Raw genomic sequence first — 9268 nt, 5'->3', positions numbered from 1 at the left:
GATTTTTGGTTTGCATAAATAGTTCATATTATCCAATCATAAATGTATTCATTCTTTATTTTATTATTATAATGTATTATATATTTTATGTAAATATATTTGCTTCTCTAACTCCAGTTTATACTACTGGCTTTAGTTTCCCAGGAAGGAAGAACCCTTGTTTTGGGAGAGTGTGTATCTACCCTCTGAGGAATCGCCAAAGGCTTGAAACCCAGGTTTCTCCTGCACTTTACAAAGTGAGGAAAATGCCCTTAAGATTATTACCTTGGGCAGAACTGAGAATGAGCAACAAAATCTGAGGAACACAGTCTGAAAAGGGTGAGTTTGTTTGCTTTCCCATCCTGGTCTCATCTTTGCTCTCTCTTACAGAAAGATGTTGGCCTGGATCAGTTTCTGTTTTTCTGAAGGGAGTTTGCCCTGGGACACTGGGGTAGCTGAGAAAACTGCTGAGCAAGGACATTCCCCACTTCAGTTTGAGCAAAATACTGTTTACCCCATTCTCACTCATTTGCCTCTCCCATTTCCCTGTTTCTCACTGGAGGCGACAGCTGCCTGAGGCATGGGAGTAACAGCAGATCCCTCAGCTGCAACAGCTGTCAGACCAGGAAGGGCACAACAAGCCCTGGGTACAGAGTGTACCCAGGACCCTTGGAAATCTCTTTGCTACGTGGTCTTGTTACCCTGCCCAAAGTCCCCTACACCCAGGGAGATGCCCCTGCATGGTCTGACATCCTTTGTACACATACCCCACTAGGGCACTTTGGCATTTACTTCCAGGTGCCACTGCACAGCATGCTTATGCACAGCTGGAGATTATCCTCTTCTTCCCACCACCCTGTCACTGCTTTGAGATACAGAGGACTCCTATGGATATGACGAGTGATGTCTCTAATTGTGGTTTCTGATCCCTGGCTGGTGCCAGAACAAGTGTCCCTCATTCATGGGAAAGCACAGAAGAAAGGGGCTCAGCAACTAGACTTGGTAGGTGCCTGAGCTCAGAAAGTCTCAGGGTCTCAACTGTTGGCACTCAGACTTGGCTTCCTTTGTGTGTCTTGCCCCCTCCCACTTGCCCACAGTTCTCTTCAGTTTTGCCAGTCTTCTTTGTAGGAGAGACCAGGAGGCTTGGGCCAACAAGTTCTGCTTACACTCGGTGGCATTGATTGAGTGCTGGTTCATCAGGACTGGTTTCTGCATATCTGTTAGGTTACTTACTCATCACAGACACCACCACCCATGGTGAAAGCCCAGGTTCTCACAGTGGGCCATGAGGGAAAATACAGTTTGCCACTGCCTGGGCCAGTTGGACAATTGATGGCAACAAGAACAGGAAAGCTCAGGAGAGGGAGCCCAGCTAAACAGCCCAGGGCATGGCACATGTGTGAAGGTAACTCTGACCTGCCTGCACAAACCATCCTGGCTTCCCATACTTGTGTTTTTTGAGTCCTCCCACTCTTAAATCTGACTTACAAGATCTGCTGCACCTGTCTATGCCAGCTACATAGTGTGCACACAGTGGATCCAACCCACATACCAGCAAACCTGCTGTGCACTGGCAGCTGCTGTTGTGCCTGCCTTTCCAATTGGGAGACAGATGCTTTTGTCTGTGCATTTGTGCCTTAACATGGCATTGGAGGCAATGTGCTGAGGGTGGTTTCTATAGCATGAAGAAATTTGTGGTGGAGCCACTTTTCCCTGGAGTTGGTTACAAGACTGTTTCCTCAAATGGTGCAAAAGCCGACCATGAGAAGGCAGAGCCTTTATTTCTTCTTACCAGCTCCTGCCACACAGAGCTCAGCTAAAGAGGCTCATAATTTCAATTTTCCTCAGAGACACATCTGTGGTTTCTTCCCAGACCACAGGATCAAATAATCTTTTCTTCCTTTGTTTCACAGATTCTCCAATCTTTTCTGTTTTCTTTTCATATATTTCTAATATGCACTGAATGTTTGCCATAGTTGGTTATTCTCTCACACATGTCTTGTATGTCTGCTCTGTTACAGGCATTGATTTGCTCCCATGTTTGGGATAGAGATTGATATTGTTTTTATGGTCTAGCTATCCTGGAGATCCCCTGTAAAACTATCTTAAATAAGGGATGACAGTTAGTCAAATACAAAGCCATTTAAAGTAAAAAAAGGTACGTTATTTGAAAACTGAGGGAATGAGAGGCTGGAAAGCAGTGCTGTGGAAAGGGACCTAGGAGTCCTGGTCAATGGCAAGTTGAATCGGAGTCAGCAGTGCCCTGGCAGCCAGGAGAGGCAGCTGTGTCCTGGGGACATCAGGCACAGCATGGCCAGCCCAGCAAGGGAAGGGATTGTCCTGCTCTGCTCTGCACTGGGAGAGCCTCACCTCAAGCGCTGGAGGTGGTTTTGAGTGCTATTCAAGGAGTGTCTGAGGTCACTTGGTTTGTTCAGCCTAGAGGAGACTGAGAGATCTTATCACAGTCTTCAACATCCTTATGATGGGAGGTGAAGGGGAGAGTACTGATCTGTTCTCTCTGGCGACCAGTGACAGGACCCAAGGGAATGGCATGCAGCTATGCCAGGGGAGGTTTAGGTTGGATATTGGGAAAAGATTTTTCACCCAGACAGTGGTTGAGCACTGAAACAGCTCTTCAGGGAAGTGGTCACAACACCAAGACTGCTAGAGTTTAAGAAATGTTTGGACACATGGTGTGATTTCTTGGGCTTGCCCTGTGCAGAACCAGGACTTGATGATCCTTGTGAGTCCCTTCCAACTCAACATATTCTATGATTATATGATTTTAAAGTTCGCTTACAATTGTCCCAGAGTGCTCAAAGTTAAAAGGAACTTTTTGCTTTGATTCCCATATTCTGCTTCACGTATAGGGATAACAACCCTTCATTTCACTAGAATAGAAAGATGAAGAAATATATGTGAATCTCCCAGATATTATAATCGTGAGAAGCATAGAAAAGCCTAGGAAGAAGCTGATGTTTTTTCCTCTGATAATGGGACTTGGGTCAGGCAAAAATTTCATGAAGAAAAACTCAGTCCTACAATGAATTTTTCCTTTATTTTCCTGGCTAACATTCAGCTCATCTCCTGATACTGTGAGACATGGGGGAATGTGCAACCATGTTACAGAAGAAGAGATCCCTTATTCACCAAGGAGAATCTATTGCAGGAATCTCCAGTCAGTTTAAGTTCACACTCTGCATGCATAAGCAGAGCAAACTTGGCAGGCTGAACAGTCTGTCCCTTGGGAATATTGACAGATTAATATAAACTCAATTACCTTGCTTTTTCATTCCAGTTGGGTTACTTGTGCTGTGTAACTAAGTACATCAGCATCTGGAGTCACTCTAAACAACAGGAGAAAACATTTTCTGGTCTTGCAACTAGAATTTTGTACAGCATTTATAACTTGCAAAAAGTCAGGAGTCTGGCTGTGATTTGTTTCCTACCATCCTGAAAAAAACAAACAAACCAAAACCAAGATAGAAAGGTCACCATTGCCAAGGGCTGTGTTTGTTCTTTTGGTACAGCTAAAAGACTGATAGCCATTTTGCCTATGAGCCTGCACAACTGAAAGATGTAAAACCAGCTCCTGAATTTTCCTTACCATTTTCCCCACCACCACCATCTTCACTATCCATCAACCTGCCTCATTGCTGAAAGCTGAAAACACAAAAGTAAACATTAGTTAAAGAGTTTTGCACCCGGGGGTGGTAACAAAACTGCTCTCCATGCCTGTGAGCTCTCAAAGGGAAACTCTGCTGTAGGAAAACAAATCTCATCACAGGTCTGCTTGGGGTATAGTGTGTGTGCAGAGAATGAGAAGAATATTTTCATTTTTCTGATTTCATAATTAGGGAATGATGAGGTACAAAATCTTTCCTAAATGTGTCCCTCCAGTTAGAAAATACATACTTGCCTTATCTTTGTTTTCATTGTAGCTAGAAGCAGAAGCTGATGCTAATCTGATTCCTTACTCCTCTGTAGTTTGGGACATTTCAAATACATATTTTTTGTCCTGAGATTTTGCCTCAAATGGAGACAATTGAGACTTTGTCTTGGACTAAGAGAATCAAGACTTTGTCTAAAATGCAATAATATGGCGCATGCTAAACAAAACAAGTCTTTGTGTATCATTGTTATTAAAACATTGTAGCAGCAGGAAATAGCTAGACATGGACTTTCCTTTGCCAGTTAACTGCTGCTATAGTTCTCTTAAAGTTCAACTCATTATATATTTAAATCCTGGTACAGTAGCTGAATGCTTTGACAAAGAAAGAAACAGCCTGTAAGACAGTTCCTTGCAAAATACTAGTGCGTATATTAAATATATATTAAATCAGTGCGTTCTCACCTTACCGTGTCCTTCGTTCAGTCCACACTTCTCTGAACGTGACTTTCACTCCTGCAGCCAGGCGTGACCTCCTCCCGCCTGCCCTCTGGAGCATCCCCAGCGAGCAGGCAGGAGCGCCCCTGGCAATCCGGCTCCCTCCTCGGGAGCTGCACGACGGGGTCCGGTCCGCCCCATGGGCATCGCTCCCCAGGGCTCAGTCCCGGTCTTTCAGGAGCTGTTTGTCAGTCCTTGGTCAGAAGAAGCCCCGCACAGTTTAATGCCCGTGGCAGGGTCCGCTCTCTCTCTCGTTCGGCACTCCCCCTCCGCAGGTCTGTGGTCTGAAACAAAAGCAAACTCTAGAAAAGCAGATCTCCCTAGTCATACATGCAGGGATGGATTTTCTCCTCTTCTTCTGGTGCTCAAATCAGGGAGATGACTAATTCCCCTGAAGATAATAGAGCAAACCAAACCAACACAAGCCAAAGGAGAATCAGACTGTAGCTCTAAGAAACCCATTCCTATTATTTCCTGGGGTTTTGTTGTTGTTTTATTTTTTTGTTTGTTTGGGGTTTTTTTGGGTTTTTTTGCAAATATATAAATCTTTGTATTAGCTGGCTTAAAAGATCATAAATCCCTAATTCTATGTGCAGACTACCAATGCAGTGTGCTGCTGATGCATAAAACACACATAGATAGTACACAAATACACTCAGGCTGGGCTCAAATTTAGCTTCAACCACACAAAAGATATATTTATAACTAAGAATGATGGGAAGAAAGATCTCATTCCACACCAGATGAACATCTCATTTTTTCATTAATCCTCGATTTGGCTGATCTGACTTAAATGTGTCCTAAGACATTTCTTACTGCTTTGGAAATTACATCAACATACTTGGGTTGGAGATGCCAGAGTTAGAAAAAAGGGGGAGATTCTATTTTTAAAATTCTGCCGTTCTTTTAAAAATAGATCAGCAAAGCATAACTTTTCCTATAGCTGTAATTTTTCAGGCTAAGCAAACTCCAGTAATTTCAAAAGCAATGGGAACAAGGGGTCACTTGAGGCCAGCCAGAAAAAAAAAATTAACTCTTTGCTCTTTTCTAGCAGAAGTTTTTGTCATGTTATTATTGCTGAAAAGAGTAATCTTATAAATGAAAAGTTATGCTTTTCCTTGCAAGAAAACACAAACTGAAAAATGTAGGCAGCAATAGTGATTTCAGAGCTGTATGAGAACATTAATGAGGGAAGAGAAATAAAAACAGGAGTTCAGCTGTGCATTTTCTCAGGACTTATCACTATAGCCAAACTAGAATTTGCTAAATGATGTCTGTCACTGACAGCTGCTGTCATCAGGAGACTGCCAGAAGCTACAAACACCTTTCAGCAGCAGGAGGCTTTCAGCCATGGCAGTGTACAAGCTTTTCATGACATTGCCTTCAGTAATGAGAGCTCCAAAGTCTTTCCCTTATAATATTGCTGAAAGTCCTCAGTTTAGAGGGGAAGAAAGCCATGTTACAGCAGCATAACCTGACTCTTGAAAATTTAACATGAATAGTACAGATCCTTTTTTTATGATTGTTTTGTATCAGACAGTTATGTTATATTTTATACAAATCTATAAATAATCCTGAAACTGTGAAAAACCCAAGCACAGGCTGTCTTTGATATTGTGTTTAGCAAAAGGATGGACTCCTCTGGCCCTAATTCACACCTTTGAGCTCTTGCCATCTCACAGATAAAATCCCTAGGAGTAAAACTCCATCTTTACTTAACCTGCCAGTTGTAGCTCAAATTTCCTCATTTGAACTGAGTCTCCACTGACATTTATGTAGAAGTTATTTGCCATCCTCCTGGCAAGCCATAGGGTAAATGATTCTTTTGCCCAGTACTTTCAATTATGGGAATGGGGGTTAAAAAATCTATTGGTTTCCCAAGTGACCTCCAATGGGGTAATGATAGTTTGGCACTGGAAATACTTGGCCTCTGTAGTTTGAGAACCAAACTGGGAAAGCTAGGATAGATGTTCAGGCTTTGAAAACACCAGCTATCTTTTGTTTGTTTGTGTCTACATTTTCATTGAGATAAACAGCTCTCAGCAGAAGAAAATGCCATTTGTTTAAGTATTTCAGCCAAAGAACAGCAATTATAAAAATAAGGCACTCCTTTCCCTACCTTCAAAGCATTCACTAGTGTCAATAACTAGGACCTGAGACCATGTCCCGATGCTTGAATCTCTTCTAACTGGGCCAATTTGACACTTAGGAGATGTACTATTATGTATTAGACATTGTGAAATGTTACAAACATTTTCTAAGTAGAGTTTTTTTTTGTCCCATTGACTAAGGAATAGTCACATGCAATGATGTCACACTGCAATGATGTAGACTCCTCCTTGAGATTTGCCTGCTTCATGCTCTAACTGCAGAGTATGATCAGTGGATAGCAGAACATCAATGAATTTTTAGTCACACGATATCCATACAGTTTAGTGGCACCCTCTTAAACATCTACAGCTTCTCACTTGTCAGAAATTGTGTTGTCTTAATAAATCACATGAAAAATCCTTAATGGTATTTTAATGACATTGCACTGAGCATGCATTGTTTCTAGGAAAAAAAAAAAACTAAAAACCTCAAAAACTTGGTGATTTAAAAGTGTATGCCAGGAAGGACAACCCTGTAGCTACAACTCACAGTAGCTTCTTCTGATGTTGGCATTGACAAAACAAAAGGGAGTCTTCTTTGATGTAACAAAGATTTCCATGAGTTCATCAGAACATACAGAACCAAAAGTCTCATTTATATAAAAAAAAGTCTGCCATATATAAGCTATTGTAAAGAATAAATTTTAAGGGCTTAATGAAATAAATTTCTTTCATGAAAGATAAATTTCTGATAATTTTAAAAGTGTAATATAAAGATTGTTTGTTTTGTGTCTGTTACTGAAAAAGTTCTGCTAATATAATAAAAAAAAAGCCTTCATAGTTTTTTCTTCCTTTTACTTTTCAAGTTTTCTATATTTTAATTTTTGCACTTTCTCTCCAAAAAGCAGCTTAAATATTGGACCACAATTACACTTGTGAACAACCCAAATTGTTGCAATCTAGTGGTTCAATGCAGACTGCTGTGTTCAAAGACAGCAGATGGACCCTATATGAAACACTTCCCTGAAAATCTAGTCATCTCAGGCAAAGGCTATTTTGAATTTTATAACCTAAATAGTGCCAGACCACCACTCAGATGAGAAATATGCAAAGAAAAAAACAGAAGATATTTTAAGGAGCTGTAGCATGGGGACACAGTATATTTGGGCTTAGGACTTCCAGTATCAGATCAGAAGTTGGCAGTCACACACTGTAAAATATTTTGGGAAAAAATCCTCATACTTTTAGCTGACTTCTATTTGAAACAATCTTAACTCTGTGCAGGTGGCACTTGGGCATGTATTGATTCTGTCAGAACACATCATCAGCCAGTCCTCAGCTGCTTGTTATTTTGTCATCTGCAGGTTGCTGTTGTCCTTTGCCTCCCTCCTCATATGCTGAAGAAAGTGAAGAAACTCAGGATGATCTCAGGAACAGATATGGGTTTATATCCGTAAAGAGGCACACTATAAGTCATGTGCACTGTTTATATTTCCCTAAACCTGTCTGCCAAAATTCAGCCTGGTCCCGGGTTGTCAGCATACATCATGATAAAGTTTGCAATGCCATTTCTATGTGGATATCACAGGATAGACACCAAAGAGAACTGGAGCAGTGGAGGGATGGAATTTTGAAGTGTGAAGAAGAAAGGAACAGATAACTTGATGCAATAGGGTGCTGCTGGTTCTGGCGGTGGCCAGCTCATCCAAAGAAAGTGGGTAAAATGAGATCTTGAGGGCAGACTTCAAACTGAAACTTTGAGCCTAAATGCTGCCTTATCAGAAAATAAAAAAGAATTCAAGGATTGTGAGGGGACTGTCCCAGTGGCAGCAGCTGAAGGGTAGATGGGTAAATGGGCAGTACCTTCTCTGTCCTTGAGTGTTGTTTACAGGACAATGTCAAAATTAAAAAAAAAAAAAAAAAAAGAAACACCAAAAAACCAAAAACCCCTTGCCTCTGGCCCAAGTAAGGAAGCCATTATGAGAGCTCTCTTCTGCTTGCATTTTTTTATTTGTTTGCTTTATTTCTTTTGTGGGGTGCTCCAGTTTTCTGGGCATCTCTCCAGGGGTTGTGTGCTTTGCCAAGCGGCTGCTTCACATTCTCAAGCAGGCAACATCCTGGTTCCACCCTATCCTTAACAGGGTGTGCTCACACACCCTCATCTACCATCAAGAACACTTTATTTCAGATAGATGTCTGGTGAAGAGAAATGAGACTAAATCTGCATTTCTCCCATGAACTGACCTTATTTAGTGTATCAACACCTACAAATATGAGCAGTGTTGGAGAGATCCCAGAAGAAGAGAGACCCCCGAGATGTGCACAGGCTCTTTCCACAGTCAGATTCACAGGCATCATTTGCTGTTGGTGCATTGTGGCATAGTTTGACGAGTGACAAGGGACTTCAGCTGATTAGAAACTACATGGATCACTGTCACATTCTGTAGCAGGGCAGAGATTTCACCTGTGGACCATCACCCACAGACCCTGTCTCCAGGGCTGGCCCAGACAGGGAAGAAAAAAACCAAAGATGCAGTTTCTAAACAGAAAGAAAAATAGTTACTTATTTGTGTAATAGAGGAGAAGTGCTTACATTTTACAATACTGCCCCGGAACAGGGATGCATAAATCAAGGGAAAGATGTGTAAAAGCCAGGGAGCTGGAGAAAGCAGCTGGGGCAGCAAGGGGAGGGCTCAGCCCAGCAAGCACCCATCCCGTCGCCGGCTCAGAGCTCTGCTCCCAGGCAGCCATGGGCAGCGGCAGGCTCGCTCCCGCAGCCCCGGCTGCCAAGGAGGGGCGAGGACAACCAACT

This window comes from Lonchura striata, chromosome 1 (assembly GCF_046129695.1).
Source record: "Lonchura striata isolate bLonStr1 chromosome 1, bLonStr1.mat, whole genome shotgun sequence".
NCBI lineage: Eukaryota > Metazoa > Chordata > Aves > Passeriformes > Estrildidae > Lonchura > Lonchura striata.
The sequence above is the reverse complement of the archived record's forward strand: the minus strand, read 5'-3'. Positions refer to the sequence as shown.